This window comes from Abrus precatorius, unplaced genomic scaffold (assembly GCF_003935025.1).
Source record: "Abrus precatorius isolate BTA unplaced genomic scaffold, Abrus_2018 Scaffold2, whole genome shotgun sequence".
Taxonomy (NCBI): domain Eukaryota; kingdom Viridiplantae; phylum Streptophyta; class Magnoliopsida; order Fabales; family Fabaceae; genus Abrus; species Abrus precatorius.
The window spans coordinates 15,760,146-15,776,307 of record NW_020874362.1 but is presented as its reverse complement, the minus strand read 5'-3'; the positions used below and the strand labels follow the sequence as shown (position 1 = coordinate 15,776,307).

General features: G+C 35.3%; 1 non-coding gene across 1 annotated transcript; it reads left to right on the top strand.

Annotated features, from left to right (window-relative positions):
- The first annotated feature begins 6,845 nt into the window (after positions 1-6,845).
- Positions 6,846-6,952, top strand: LOC113860503. Its single transcript, XR_003503955.1, has one exon. It is a non-coding gene; the product is annotated as a small nucleolar RNA R71 (small nucleolar RNA).
- Positions 6,953-16,162: the final 9,210 nt, after the last annotated feature.

Below are 16,162 nucleotides of genomic sequence, written 5' to 3'. Positions count from 1 at the left end.
GTGATATGTAATGCCATGATGTTTTCTTTAATCGTGATAAGATGTGTTTTGTGAAGAATGTATATGTTATGTATGAGTGGTAGGGTAGAGACTCACCCTTACACAACATTTTTCAGGAAACCAGGTTGAATAGTACCAGGCTCACAGTGCATGGATGGATGAGAACTGCTATAGGACTTAGTTATTTTGAGTTATGTAATGAATATTTTCAGTTCTATAGCATTCTTTTGAAACAGTTGTAAAACTACTATTTCTTTTTATTGCTGATGAAAATTCTAGAATCTTTGTTTTTCTAAAGTACTTATGAATTAATGAAATTTTACTCTATGAACCTTATGTCATTTCCATGTCTGTTTCTATTTAGAGAGTTTTTGAAAGAAAAATTTACTCTACTATTTAACTTTTTATGAAAATTTATTATATATTGAGAAAAGAAATATAAGGCGTTACACCAACTGGAGTGTTGTCTGATGTCCTTACCATTTTTTTTTAAATTTCCTGCATAAAAAGAATATTTCAATACACTGAAAGACATGAATGCAATGAAATGCAGGACATTTTCAATTTCAGAATAGCAGAATATGAATAATGCAGAACATAAGAATATCATAACAATGCAGAATATGGTTCCTTGAAGCATTTAAACTCAGATATTCATGATTTTGAATGCAAAATGCTAGAGTTCAAGAGTTACATTTATGCAGAAATTTCTTCCTAACTATTTTTCACTTTAAGTCCTAAGGTTAACTCATGCAATCTGTCAATGTAGGTCTTTTTCCATCTAAAAATCTATCAATTGAAGTGAGAATTACTCTACATTGCCTTGTAATTGCATGTTCAGATTAGTTATTAACAAGAAAATTTCTATTTTTCCATTACTCAGTGTTTTCCCCAATTCTGCAAAATGAAGAACCCTAATTTCTAAATCAGAGAAGTAAAATACTGACCTGAATTTGGAGAAATGTGCAGAATGAACTTCAATTGATTGCTTAGAAACAAATTTCGTTCAGCAAAAGCTCAGAAAGATCAAGAATTTGAGAAATGAGATGAAGAAATTAAGATTTGAGATTCTGAAAATGGCTCTGCGTGGTTCCTTTTATGCATTTTAATGGACACGCTTATTGCACGTGGCCACTTTTTTCAGAAAAAATGGAAGTTGTAGAGATGATGCTGTGTGCGTGTTCACTTTTTCTGGCAAAAGTGAACACTTTGAGGGTAAATAGCATGTGCGTGTTCACTATTACTAGAAATAGTGAACGTTCCAGAGGGCTTTGCATTGAGTAATTTGAAATGAGTTGCGCGTGTTCACTTTTTCCAGAAAAAGTGATCACGCACAGGTAATATCCTTCTGCGTGATTACTATTACTAGAAAAAGTGGTAACGCGCATCAACCTTAACTTGTAACTACACATAACTCATGCGCGTGATCACTATTATTAGAAAAAGTAACTACGCGCATTACATTACCTCTATTTAAGCCTGGGGAAAATTGATTGTTCTAGAGAAGGGTGTCTTCCAAAGGGTTCTGCTGTTCACTTTCATCAGCAAAAGTGATTGTTCTAGAGAAGGGTGTCGTTCCTTGCTCCTCTGCGTGATCACTTTCATTAGTAAAAGTGATTGTTCAAAATGGAACCCTGTAATTGAAGCTCTGCGTGATCACTTTTCTGCAAAATAGTGAATCCTTTTGTTATTCAAAGCTCCTTAGAAACTTAATTGCCTCATGCATTCAATTTCAATCATCTCATTTATGCATCCACAGCATGAGCCTTCATTGAATCAACACATTATTCCTAAAACACATATGAAATAGAATCTAAAATCAGAAAATTGCTGAAATTGAAATAAAGAATTAACAAAAGTTTAAGTAAATTGCAAATAGAGTAAAAATGGTTCAGAAATGTGAGTTGCCTCTCACAAAGCGCTCTTTTAACGTCACTAGCTTGACGTTAAATGTTCCTCACTGCTGAGAAACCAAGTTAATGCAAAAAGTGTTCCTATTAAATTCTCCTCCATTGTAAATCTTCAGTCTTTGGCCATTGACTTTAAACTTTCTCCCTTCTCTTTGATCTTCAAGTAACACAGCACCAAAGAGAGATACTTCTTTTACCATAAAAGGTCCTGACCATCTAGACTTGAGTTTTCCAAGAAACAACTTCAATCTAGAATTGAATAGTAGAACTAACTGCCCTGGTCTGAATTCTCTCTGCAAGATGAATCTGTCATGTATTCTTTTAGTCCTTTCTTTATACAGTTTTGCATTTTCATATGCAATTTGTGTGAATTCCTCCAGTTCATGTAGGTGTAACACTCTTTTTTCTCCAGCCTTGGTTGAATCAAAATTCAGCCATTTAGTAGCCCAATATGCTCTATGTTCAAGTTCCACAGGAAGATGACATGATTTCCCAAACACTAATTGATATGGTGACATACCAATTGGTGTTTTGAATGCAGTTCTGTATGCCCATAATGTATCATCAAGCTTCCTTGACCAATCTTTTCTTGAGTTACTGACTACTTTCTCTAAGATCTTCTTGATTTCTCTGTTTGAAATTTCCACTTGTCCACTTGTTTGAGGATGATAAGGAGTTGCTACTTTGTGTTTTACTCCATACTTATCCAGAACATTATCAAGGTATTTATTGCAGAAGTGTGATCCTCCATCACTAATCAGAATTCTTGGCACTCCAAATCTTGAAAAAATGTTTTTCTTTATAAAGGAAATCACCACTTTGGCTTCGTTTGTTCTGGTTGGTATAGCTTCCACCTATTTAGACACACAATCCACTGCCACAAGTATGTATTCATGAGAAAAAGAAGTTAGAAATGGTCCCATAAAGTCTATTCCCCATACATTAAACAGTTCCATCTCCAAGATATTGTTCAAAGGCATCTCATGTCTTCTAGAAATGTTACCAACTCTTTGGCATTTATCACAGTTTTCTACATAAATTTTTGCATCTCTGAACAATGTAGGCCAGAAAAATCCAGCTTGTAATACTTTGGCAGCTGTTCTTGATCCACAATGATGGCCTCCATAATCTAAATTGTGGCAATGCCATAGGATATCAGCTTGTTCTTTCTGTGAAATACATCTTCTCAAAATGCCATCTACTCCAATTTTGAATAGATGAGGATCTTCCCAAATATAGAACTTACTGTCATGAAGAAATTTCTTTCTTTGCTGCCAATTCATTCTCTTTGGAATGTGCTGAGTGGCCTTAAAATTTGCTATATCAGCAAACCAAGGTACTTCATCCACAGTTAGCAGCCTTTCATCAGGAAATTCTTCATTAATATCCAAGTAATCTGATGACATTGTATCCAATGGAATTCTGGATAGATGGTCTACAACACCATTCTCTTTTCCTTTCTTATCTCGAATTTCTAACTCAAATTCTTGAAGTAGTAGAATCCATCTCAGCAGTCTTAGTTTAGCATCCTGCTTAGAAAACAAATATTTCAGAGCAGCATGGTCAGTATATACCACAACCTTGGACCCTACTAAATAAGACCTGAATTTATCAAAAGCAAATACTATAGCAAGCAACTCTTTTTCAGTGGTTGTTTAATTAATCTGTGCAGAGTTTAGGACTCTACTAGCATAGTAAATCACATGTAGTCTTTTATCTTTTCTTTGTCCTAATACAACACCCACTGCATTGTCACTTGCATCACACATTAACTCAAATGGTATAGTCCAGTCAGGTTTAACAAGAATTGGAGCAGAAATCAGTTTTTCTTTTAAGATAGTAAAAGCATGCATACAAGATTCATCAAATACAAATGCTGCATCCTTTACAAGCAAGTCACTCAGAGGTTTGGCAATTTTAGAAAAATCTTTAATGAACCTCCTATAAAACCCAGCATGGCCTAAGAAACTTCTAATTCCTTTCACATTCACAGGTGGAGGTAATTTACTAATCACTTCTATTTTAGCTTGATCAACCTCCATCCCTCTAATTGAAATCTTATGGCCAAGCACTATTCCTTCTTGCACCATAAAGTGACATTTCTCCCAATTTAACACCAAGTTGGTGTCTTGACATCTCTGCAAAACAATGGACAAGTTAGATAAACAATCATCAAATGAATTCCCAAAAACAGAAAAATCGTCCATGAATACCTCAATTATTTTCTCAACCAAGTCAGAAAAAATAGCTAACATGCACCTTTGAAATGTAGCTGGAGCATTACACAGCCCAAAAGGCATTCTTCTATATGGAAATATTCCAAAGGGACAAGTAAAAGCAGTTTTTTCTTGATCAATTGGATCTACAGCAATTTGGTTATAGCCAAAATATCCATCTAAAAAGCAGCAAAATGCATGTCCAACTAACCTTTCTAGCATTTGGTCTGCAAAAGGTAGAGGAAAATGATCTTTTCTGGTTGCATCATTCAGCTTTCTATAATCTATACACATCCTCCATCCTATTAGAGTCCTTGTGGGTATCAACTCATTCTTTTCATTTGGTACTACAGTCATTCCACCCTTTTTAGGTACCACTTGCACAAGACTTACCCAATTGCTGTCTGAAATAGGATATATGATCCCTGCATCTAATAGTTTAATGACTTCCTTCCTTACCACTTCCTTCATGGCAGGGTTTAATCTTCTTTGAGGCTGCACAACTGGTTTAAAATTTTCTTCAAATAAAATTCTGTGCTTACAAAAGGATGGATTTATACCTTTCAAATCTGAGATGTTCCACCCTATTGCTGATTTATGGGTTCTCAAAATTCTCAGCAACTTCTCCTCCTCTTCTTCCTTGAGTTCATTGCTTATGATAACTGGATTTTCATGTTTATGATCTAAGAATGCATATCTCAAGTAAGATGGAAGTTGCTTTAATTCCAGCTTCTGACTTTTCTCTTCTTCTCCTTCATTTTTCAACTCCTCTTTGATTGATTCTTCTGCAGGTATTAAAATAGGTAGAGTTTCCAATTGCTGCTCCATTTCAAATACGTTTTCATCTTCAAAATGCAGAGATTTAGTATTTCCTGTAGCTATGGTTTCTCTCAACACAGAAATTTCGTCAAATCCATTTAAAGAATAAGGAGTGATCATAGAATCCAATGTATCTACTCTCATACATGTGTTATCATCAATTGGATATTTCAAAGCTTCAAATACATTAAATATTACCTTTTCCTCTTGAACTCTAAGCATTAACTCTCCTTTTTGCACATCAATGAGAGCTCGTCCAGTTGCAAGGAAAGGTCTGCCCAAGATTAATGGTATGTTTGCATCTACCTCCATGTCTAATATGACAAAATCTGCAGGAAAAATAAATTTGTCAACCTTAACCAACAAATCCTCTACTACTCCATATGGATAAGTATATGATCTATCAGCTAATTGCAATGTAATGTTGGTTGGTTTCACTTCCTCTATCCCCAATTTCTTCATAATGGCTAATGGTATCAAATTAATGCTTGCCCCCAAATCACACAATGCTTTTCCCACAGTACAATTTCCTATTTCACAAGGTATGCTAAAGGATCCTGGGTCTTTTAATTTTTGAGGAAGTTTTCTTCTAAGAATAGCACTGCACTCCTCTGTCAAGGGTATCGTCTTATCATGTTCTAACTACCTTTTCTTGTAGATTAGTTCCTTCATGAATTTGGCATAAGATGGCATTTGCTCCAAAGCTTCAGCAAATGGAATGTTAATTTGCAGCTTTTTGAACACATTTAGAAACCTCTCAAACTGCTCCTCTTGCTTAGGATTTTGCACTCTTTGAGGATAAGGCAGTCTCTTATATTTTTTCGGATCAATTGGCTTGTAAGTGTCCTCAAATAATTGCTTCTTTGTCTTTCTTTCAGGACTTTTATGAACTTCTTCATTCATTTCTGAATGTTCTCTCTTTAGTAGCTTGATGTTTCCTTGCTGCAATTCTTCTTTTAAATTTCTTTCCTCTGCTGCATTTTCTACTTGCTTTTCTGCTGCAACATTATTCAGTTTCTTTTCAGCTGGTTTTGGACTGGCTACAATAGCTCCACTTCTTGTAACTATAGCTTGACATTGTTCCTTTGGATTCACCACTGTGTTACTTGGAAATCTTCCTTCCTCTCTGCTTGTTAATTGTTCAGCCAGCTGTCCAATTTGAGTTTCTAACTTCTTCATAGAAGCTTCTTGATTCTTGATGCTGGATTGAGTGACTTTCATGAATTGTAACATTGTTTCCTCAATCTCGTTCATTCTTTCACTCATTGGTCTAGCTGAATGTTGACTCCTTTGAGGTTGAGTAGAAGAATTTCCTTGAAAGTACTGCTTTTGTTGGTGATTTCCTGCATTTGAAAATGGAAGAGATGTATTAGTGCTTTTCATTGCAGAATTCTGAGGATTCCAATTATAAAATTGTTGATTCCTATTATTAGAATACTGAAATCCAGGAGAAAATGATTGTTGAGGATAAGATTGTTGCTGTCTTTGATAATTCCCTATATAATTGACTTCCTCTTGTGGTTCAGGGGTAGGTACATCACATGCACCATTAGCATGATTCCCTACACAAAAATCGCATGTCAACTGACTTGTTACCACATTTCCAGTCTGCAAATTATTAATCTGCTGAGTCAAAGCTGCTATTTGATCAGAAAATAATTGGTTCTGCAGCTGATTCTGTGCAAGAAAAGTTTCCATCATCTTTGCTTCGTATTCATTGCCTCTTCTTATATTCCTCAAGTTGGAATTTTGATACATGGATGAAGCCATCATCTCAATGATTCTTTGGGCTTCTTCCAAGGATTTCATGCTCAAAGATCCTCTTGCAGCTGCATCAATCATAGTTCTAGTTACTACATTCATTCCATTATAAAAAGTTTCCAGCTGCATCCATTCTGGAATACAATGATGTGGACATCTTCTCAGCAACCCTTTATATCTTTCCCATGCTTCATAAAGTGATTCTCCTTCCTGCTGCACAAAAGATGTTATTTCTCCTCTCAGCTTAGCAGCTTTTGAGGGAGGAAAATATTTTGTTAGAAATTTATTCACAAGTTCAGTCCATGTGGTGATACTTCCCTGAGGCTGTGCTTGTAACCAACATTTGGCTTTGTCTCTTAAAGAAAATGGAAATAGCCTCAGTCTTATAGCATCTTCACTTACTCCATTCATCCTTATAGTATCACACAACTGCAGAAAATTAGAAATATGCAGATTAGGATCATCAGAAATTCCACCAGAAAATTGCTCCTGCTGCACTAGGTGAAGTAAGGCTGGTTTTATCTCAAAATGATTGGCTTGAATGGTTGGTCTAACAATTGAAGAATTATAGCCTTGCATATCTGGAATTGCATAATCTCCTAGTGTTCTCATTCTATGTTGTTCTGCCATTTCAACTTTTGGAGTTGGTTGTCTAAAAGGTGAATGTTTCCTATTTGCAAAAGGAGTGACTTGAAATTCTGGAGAATGTATAACCTCTAGATCACTGTCACTTCCTATAGATCTCTCTGCTCTAGTCTCTTCTCTTAATCTCCTAAGAGTTCTATCAATGTCAGGATCAAAGACAAGAGTAGATTTATTTTTGTTTTTCCCACGCATATACAACTAAACACAGATATAGTATAATGAAAACAGAAAACTGCACATGTAATGTAATATTTGAAGAAAATTTAAAGAAACAAATGCTCAATCTAGTTATTTTCCTGTTACTAATGATATTGAAACAAATTATTCCCTGGCAACGGCGCCAAAAACTTGTCACACTTTTTACAACTGCTGTTGCAATGAAGGTAAACTGACTAGCAAGTGAACTAGTGTTGTTGTAGCAAGTTATAAAAAATCTTAGAATCAAATTGAGTTCCAAGTATCGTCCTCAGGGAATAAAGTTCTCAATTACCACTTCACAAGATCACAATTAGTTGAGCTTTACAAATTTCAGATGGAATTGGTATGAATGTATCAAAAATGAAATTAGAAAGTAAAACAGAACAGTTAGTACAAAAGTATATAGTAAACAGATGTAGAAAGAGTAGTTAGGAATTTGTTTCACCAAAACTTCAACATTGAATCAATAAAGTTCTGAACTTTCAAGCATTCAGATGGAATGACAATCAGTTTCACGTTGTATTAATCAAAGGACAATCCCTTTCCTCAATGAATCTAGCATCTAATCAAATCACTCCAATCCCTTAGATCTAATCCAATCAAATGCTGCATTAAGTTTGAGAAACCAAAAGATTGCAAGATTAAGATATCTTATCCCTAAGAAACCAATAACCTTGGTAATTAATTCAGATCTGAGAAACAAATTCAATTCCCATTGATAAGAGTTCCTCTATGATTAGTTGATCAAATTTCCATTCAATCACTACTTTAACAGCAGAATCAATCACTCAATCCAATCCAAAACTCAAAGTTCAGATCCAAAATCAATTCAACATTTCCATTTCAGATTCACAATTCTTAACAACAAAGAGTTTAAGAAAACATTACAAAAAGAGAAGAGAAGAGAAGAGTAGAAGAGAATGAACAAAGAAGAAACATCTTCAAGCCAATCTCCAATCTGATCCCTCAAGAAATGAAGCTTGATGTTCGTCCTCAATCTCCCTCTCTGACTCTCTCAACAACAAAAACAAATGGAAAATAAAAAATGAACAAAAAACTCCTAGAATTCCTGAGCTAACTGCCTTTTATAGAATTCCCGCTCTGCTGGCATGATCACTTTTTCCAGCAATAGTAATCACGCAGAGGCTAATTCTTCATTTCCACTTGTGCGTGTTCACTTTTGCTGGTGATAGTAGCCACGCGCACTTCAAAGTGTTCACTTTTGTTGAAAATAGTAGCCACGCAGAAGCTTCCTTTGCTAATGTCATGCGCGTGTTCACTTCTGCTAGAAATAGTGAACACGCAGAAGCTGCTTTCTTGCGCGTGTTCACTTTTGCTGATAATAGTGAACACGCGCAACTACTCTTCTTAGAGGATTCTCTGGAACGCTCACTTTTTCCAGCAAAAGTGATTACGCAGAAGTTCTTCTTCATTTTATGGTTCTGGAGTGATCACTTTCACCAGCAAAAGTGATCACTCAGAGGCTGTTTTTCAATTATCAACTTCTTTCCTCCAATTTTTGCTACTTTTTTTCTATTTTTCCTTGATCATCCAATTCTCATGAACTTAGCTCAGAATTCCCTACAAAAGCATACTTGAAATGTCACTTTTTACATAGAAAATCAATAAATTTTAAAATAACTATGTTTAAAAGTGACATGCAACATTTTATTATTTTTTAAGGGTTTTCTACTATTTCTAGCATGTTTTCTTTATTAATTGCACTAAAAACTATTGTAAAAATAAGAGGACCAGTTATGCAGCTATCCATCACAAACCAAAAGAATACAGAGACTTCTATTAAAAATCTGGAAGTACAGGTGGGTCAGCTTACCAAACAATTGGCTGACAAGTCTGTAGGTCCATTTTCAGCAAACACTAAAACCAACCCCAAGGAGCAATGCCAATCCATCACCATAAGGAGTAAAAAGGTGGTAGGAAGTGATGTTGGTATGGGTGAGAAAAAGTTGAGTGAGGAGGAAGAAGAAAATGAGAAGAGTGGTGAGGTTGATAAAGAGATTGAGAGGAAAGATGGAGAAAGCGATAAAGGTAAGGATGTAAATAATAAGAGTGAGAGTGAAAAACAAAATGAAAAAGAGGAAGTAAAAGAAAAGAGTGGAGTAGAAAAAGAAAAGAGTAAGAAGAAGGGCAAGAAGGTAATTTCTACAATTCTTTTCAAAAACCAACCTTACCCTCATGATCCATCAAAGAAAGAAAAAGAAAGACAGTTTGTAAGGTTTCTGGATATCGTGAAAAAGCTCCAGATCAACATTCCTTTCACTGAAGCCATGGAACAAATGCCTACATATGCTAGATTCATGAAGGATTTGTTAACCAAGAAGAGAAGGATTCATGAAGAAGAAACTATGGAGCTTGAAGCAGGGTGCAGTGCTATACAGAAATCTTTACCTGAAAAATCTAGAGATTCGGGCAATTTCACTCTTCTAGTGTCGATTGGGAATTTAGCAGTGGGTAAGGCACTTCTAGATCTTGGAGCTAGTATCAATTTGATGCTTTATCCGTGCTGAAGAAGATTGGAGATGTGGAGGTACGCCCAACAAGGATGACCTTACAGCTAGCAGATAGATCAGTTGTAACACCTTAAATTTTACTTCAAAATAATAAATTTCACAAAATATGAATAATAAAATTTTTCATTTAAATAGAATTTTCCAACACAGGGTTTCATCAAAGTATTTCAAAATAATAAAGGATTACAAGTTTATATCAATAACTGCTACAGGACCTATTTAATTACATCAAAGTTTCAAAATAAAATCTAAGTCCTATAGCAATTTCATCCATCCCTTCACTGAGCCTGGTGCTGATCGTTTTGGTTACCTTAAAAAATAAATGTAAGGGTGAGTGATAGTCATATTTTAGTACATCTTTCTCTCCATGTTTTTGGTTTAATTGAGCTTCATTAGTGCATATTGTTCGCAATCTAACACTAGCAAGTGCACTAGGATTGCAGCAAGTAATGAGTAAATTTAAGATCCAAATATCGTCTCCACAGGGAATTTAGGTTTCAAATACCACTTCATAGAATTATAACCATTTAAGCTTTTTTGAAATTGGAAGGAGAGTAGTAACATGTAATAACAGCAAACTAGAACAATTAAAAGTATAATGAACTTGCAAAAAATAGAACAATGAACAAACAATTATGTGATAACAGAGAAAGAAACCATAGCTAGGGGAATTGCTTCACCAAAACTCCAATGTTTAATCAATAAAGTTCTGAATTAACAAGCATTTGGAAAGAAAGACAATCAATTTCACATTCTATTATTCAGAGGTTAATTCCTTAACTCGGTGAACCTAACATTCAGTTAAAACATTCTAATTCCTTAGATCTGATTTAATTCAACATTGCTTTAAGTATAAGAAACCAAAAGATTGCAAGATCAAAGTTCCTTATCCCTAGGAAAACTATAATCTTGGTGATTGGTTCAGATCTGAAGAACAAATTCAATTTCCATTGACAAGAGTTCCTCTGAAATTAGTTAATCAAATTTCCATTCAGTTCTTACGTAAAGTGCAGAATCAATCACTCAATCTATTCCAAAGCTTGAAATCCAGATCCAAAATCAATTCAACATATTCGTTTCAGATCTACAATCCCTAGCTATCATCAAAGTACACAGCCATGGCAGCAGAGAAAAGAAAAGAAAGAGAAGAAGAAAATCAGAATCGTCATCGAAGCTTGCTCCACTCCAATTCCTCTTCATGAAGTTCTGAGATTCGAATCCCCACTCCTCTCTCTCACTTCCTCTAACAAAAGTCTAACTAAAAAAACTAAAAATGAACAGAATCCCCTCTTTTCCGGATCGTTTCTGGTATTTATAGAATTTCCCAGATTTTCACGGCATAGCTTTTATGAGAAATAGTAGTTACGCAAAGGGTTTATGGTTGCGCGTTAACACTTTTCCCAGTAATAGTGGCCACGCGCAACTTCCTGTTATTGAGAGCTCTCTGGAACTATCACTCTTGCTGATAAAAGTGACAACGCAGAGCCAAAGTAGTTGCGCGTTATCACTCTTACAGATAAAAGTGACTACGCGCAACTCGCCAAGTTGAAGACTCTCTGGAACGATCACTTTTGATGACAATAGTGGTTACGCAGAGCTTTCCTGATATTTTGCCTCTCTGCAACTATCACTTTTAATGATAAAAGTGGTAACGCCCAAGCTTCACTTCTTCTTTGAGCTCTGAAGTGATCACTTTCACTGACAATAGTGATCACGCCCAGTCTGCATTTTCTTATTCTTGTGTTTTTGGAGTCCAGACTTGCTTCTTTCCTCTTCCTTGTCATCAAACCTCCATGGATATGATCCTTGCTCAAATTATTCCTTCAAAAACAAGATTAAAAACTTAATTCCTAAGCAAAAATTTCACAATTGCTAAAATAACTACAAATTTAAACAAAACTTCAATTCCTTCTCTTTTTCTGAGTTTTCTTGCTTTCTTTATATATTTTTATTATCAAATGTGTTAGAATTATGCTAAAATATCAGTCAAAATATAGATTCATCACTACCCCAAACTTGAATTTTTGCTTGTCCTCAAGTAAATCAAACTAAACTAAGGGTAATTCTTCCACTTTTCAAAAACTAATTCACAAACTTCTATATCAGAATTTTCCAATTTGTAATTCTGTGTTTTCTACATAGTTTTCATTTAAGATGTTCTTCCAATTACTCAGCATGGCAATCACAATATATTCCTCAAGTTTTAAGCAATAATTACTATCTAAGTGAATATATATCAGCCAAGTTCATGTGAGAAACATTAAAAATCATGATCGCTTCTCACTGGACAGTGTTTCCCTCATTTCTCAGCAGTGTTTAGGTACTGTTTTCTCTCTTTAATCATCAATTCAACTACACTCTACCATATGTTTGCCCAATTTCTCCATCTCCTCTGGTTAGTACAGCCAATCACACATCAAGAGAACTTTTTACAGTTTATAACAGGGCTTAGGTTAAGGTAGATACTGAACAAAATAAGAAACAAGTTGCAATTTCAAAAGATCAGAGGCATTTTGAGTGAATGACTTTAAAACTAGTCTGGTTTAGCATCAATTCACATTAAATCCCTCAATTATGCAGCAAACAAATTATTTTTGTGTAGCAGAATTTTCATTTTCCTTTTTCTCTTCTCTTGCTTCCATTTACTCTTTTCTTTTCCTTGAATTTCTTTTTCTTTTCTCTACAACAGTTTGCTGCGAATTTCTTCTTTTTGATCTCCATTTTGCTCTTTTCAACTCAGATTCTATTTTTGAACTCATGTTTTACTCTTTCCACAGTTTTGCTGCATAATTTTTCATTTTTTTGCAGCACTTTTGTTCTTTCTTTCTGACTTTTTGAACTCAAAGTTAGATAGCTTGCTATTCCCCACCCCAAACTTAGAACCTCGCTTGTCCTCAAGCAATTAAAATGTGGATGCCACCCCAAACTTAGTTTTAAAACTCATTCTTGATTAAACTCACTATGCCTCTTTTCCTTTGAATGGTAAAATTGGTTTTTCAGCAAGGCTTGTAGTGAGATAATTTCAAGAAAAGGGATATTAAGCTCAAAGGGGTGAACTAAGACAAATAATCATAAGGGAAGGCATTTTTGGCTAACTAAGGATATCAATCATGGCCTCTATCATGTGGGTGAAAACTGTAACATGCATATTCAATTAAGAACAGGGGCAAGTTCTAGAGAATGCAGCCAAATATGATTAATCACACAAGAAAAAGAATTAGACAGCTCAAATCTCACTAGGTATTTATAAGTGATCATGTGGATTAATGAAAACACAATGAACTTTTCAGAAATATATGAACCTAGTGGCAAGACTGCCTCATTTTGAAAATACAAGTGTGATTTCATTTTGAGAATGGGAAAAACAACTTAAAAAGAAATTCACATAGAATTCACAGCCAGCAGTTTATTATTTATTCTAGTATTTTAGTGTTTTTCAAAAACAATTCAGTGTAATGTGAGGCTAACACATGAATAAGAGGTAGAGAATGAAACCCCCCTTTCATGGAAGCTTGTGCAAGAGTCACCATCCAATGTGTGTGAGTGTTGTGTGTGTGACATTCTCTGCACAAAAACACCAGAATTCCATCAATTTACAGCAAGAGAAAGGTAATTAGTTAGAAAACTAATATAAATGCAGAACAAGTATGTGAAATTTAACCCAAATTGTACCAATTAGTGATTACAACCCAAAAAGTTTAAAACTACCAAAAATTTACAAACTCCTAATAACAGAAAATAAATTCCTAAACTAGTCTTCTGCTGCATCTTCTTCCTCTGAGCTTTCCTCTTCAGAACCTTCTTCCTCTTCTTCTTCTTCCACTACATCTTCAAATGGTGGCTGAGGAAAGTGGGTTCTGTATATTGGCATATTCTTGAAAACAGAAGAATGAAGGCACTAGGCATTCTCTGCCAAGTCTGGAGTATGATACATTTCATCTTTGGTCATTCCCAATTTCTGACCAATATTCAGCATAATACATTCCATTAACATAACTCCAGCTTTGAGGCTATTGTGCAGCTCAGTCTGCCTTTCAGCCAATTGGTTCTGCCCTTCAGCTAGCTGCTTCAGAGTGTCCTTCATCATCATCGGTTTCTCTTTCTTGAATTGTTAAGGAATTGGGGCTGCAGAGGTGCAGGAAACAGTTGCATAAGTCTCTTTTATCAGAGCTGCAGAAATGGATGGTGCAACTATGATTTTCTCTTGGTAATCACCAAACTCTACTCCTGCGTCTTCACAAAGTAATGTAATTACTGAAGGGAAGGCTAATGAATCCTTTTTTGTCTTTAGTATTCCCAAAATGCATTCATTTCTTACTTCTCCCACATCTATGTAGATGTCGGAGACTATGGCAAAAAGCAGAGCAGCCCTCTTCACAGCTAGTGTGGAGCTATGTTTGACAGGCATGAAAGAATTTAAGATAACATGCTCCATACTTTGGTAAAGGGCAGAAGATTTTTGGTGAAAATGTGCTTGGGCTTCTTAGACTGGTTAAGCTCCCATGTGGTGCCTGGTTTCCCAATCCTTTCCAGAATTTGCACAAAATCAATATCTGGACTTTCCTTAAATGTTTTGAAGTCTAGTTGTGCAGCATCTTGTGCAGAATTAATTTCCAGCACCTTGTTGATGTTTGCTGGAGAGAAGTCAATCCTCATGCCTTTGACCATGGAGCTGAACTTAGGGATTCCTTTTCCTTTAAACCTCATGGCGTTGGCATAGAATTCCTGAGTGATTTCCCTCCAACCCAGGCCAGCTGTTGTGTCACGACCCTTTTTTATAAGGAACCGAGAACATTGTTTCTACATCACAAACTTATTTAAAATAAATAAAGTATAGAGAATATAAATATGAAATTCTCTTCTCATTCAAAATAAAATAGAGTTTCTTACAACAAATATCTAATAAAACAACACAATATTACATTTAGTTCATAATATTCAAAATACCCAAAATTATACTACGTAGCTCCCTCTACATAAGGTCTCAAAATATAAGGAAAAAGGACTTTGATGCAATATTACTCGACCCCAGCTTCAATCATTTCTTTACTGGCCCCTCAGCCTGTGAAGTAGATGCAACACCTACTACATCTACTCATGTACCACAGTACGATCATCGCAGTACACACGCACACAACGACATAGAAAGAAATGTAAGGGTGAGCTTACCAAACTTAAAATAAAATCATATATATAGAGCAAAATATTTCTCACAGCAATAATCTCATGCATTTCCAGCCCATCTAATGCTCAGCATGAAAACGGTTTCCAACTAGTTTCACAGCCTAAGTAATCCAGAAGGAACCGAGCCGGTCTGGGAGCGACCCATTCCGGTATCTGGATCCAGACAGCACAGCACAGCAGCTCAGCATGAACTTACCGTTACATGTCTACCCACCTAAACATGTAACTCGGCTCTATAATGATGCAAAATATATATCTCAGCATGATGCACATCGCCAAAGTTATTTTAACAGCTCAACTAAAGCAAGTTTATAATAGATCAGCCAAAATCTCAGCATTTTAAATCAATTAACAGCAGTTACAGCTTAGAAAATAGCTTTTATTCAAAAGATCTAACAAAATCATATAAAAACATCTTGAAATAGCATATTAAACTGTTCAAAATGTAGTTCATAGGTTAAAGTAAACTCCCCTTACCTCAGAAAGATGATTCACACTAGATCTACCGAATATTACTTGTTTTAATGCAAGATTCACCGAAGATTCAGCTTTAGAACGAAGTTTCTCCTAAGAACACCATGAACTTCTATGAGATAGAGAAGGAGAAGAGAAACGAACGGTAAATCTAGCTTCAAACTTAAATAAACTTACTTCAAATCCTTCAGAATAGACGTAGAATCTCAGATCTGACAAGAAATCTAAGTTTAGGAAGGTTTAGTATGAGAGAAATGGTGGTATTTGGCCTTAGAACCTTTGAGAACCTTGGATAGGGGTGAAGAAATGAAAATTTCGTGTGAAGCCCCCTTTTTATAGAAAATTTTTGAAATTTACTGTTCACCGCCGGAATTTACTGTTCATCGCAGGAAACACTGTTAATCACCTTACTGTTCACGCCGGA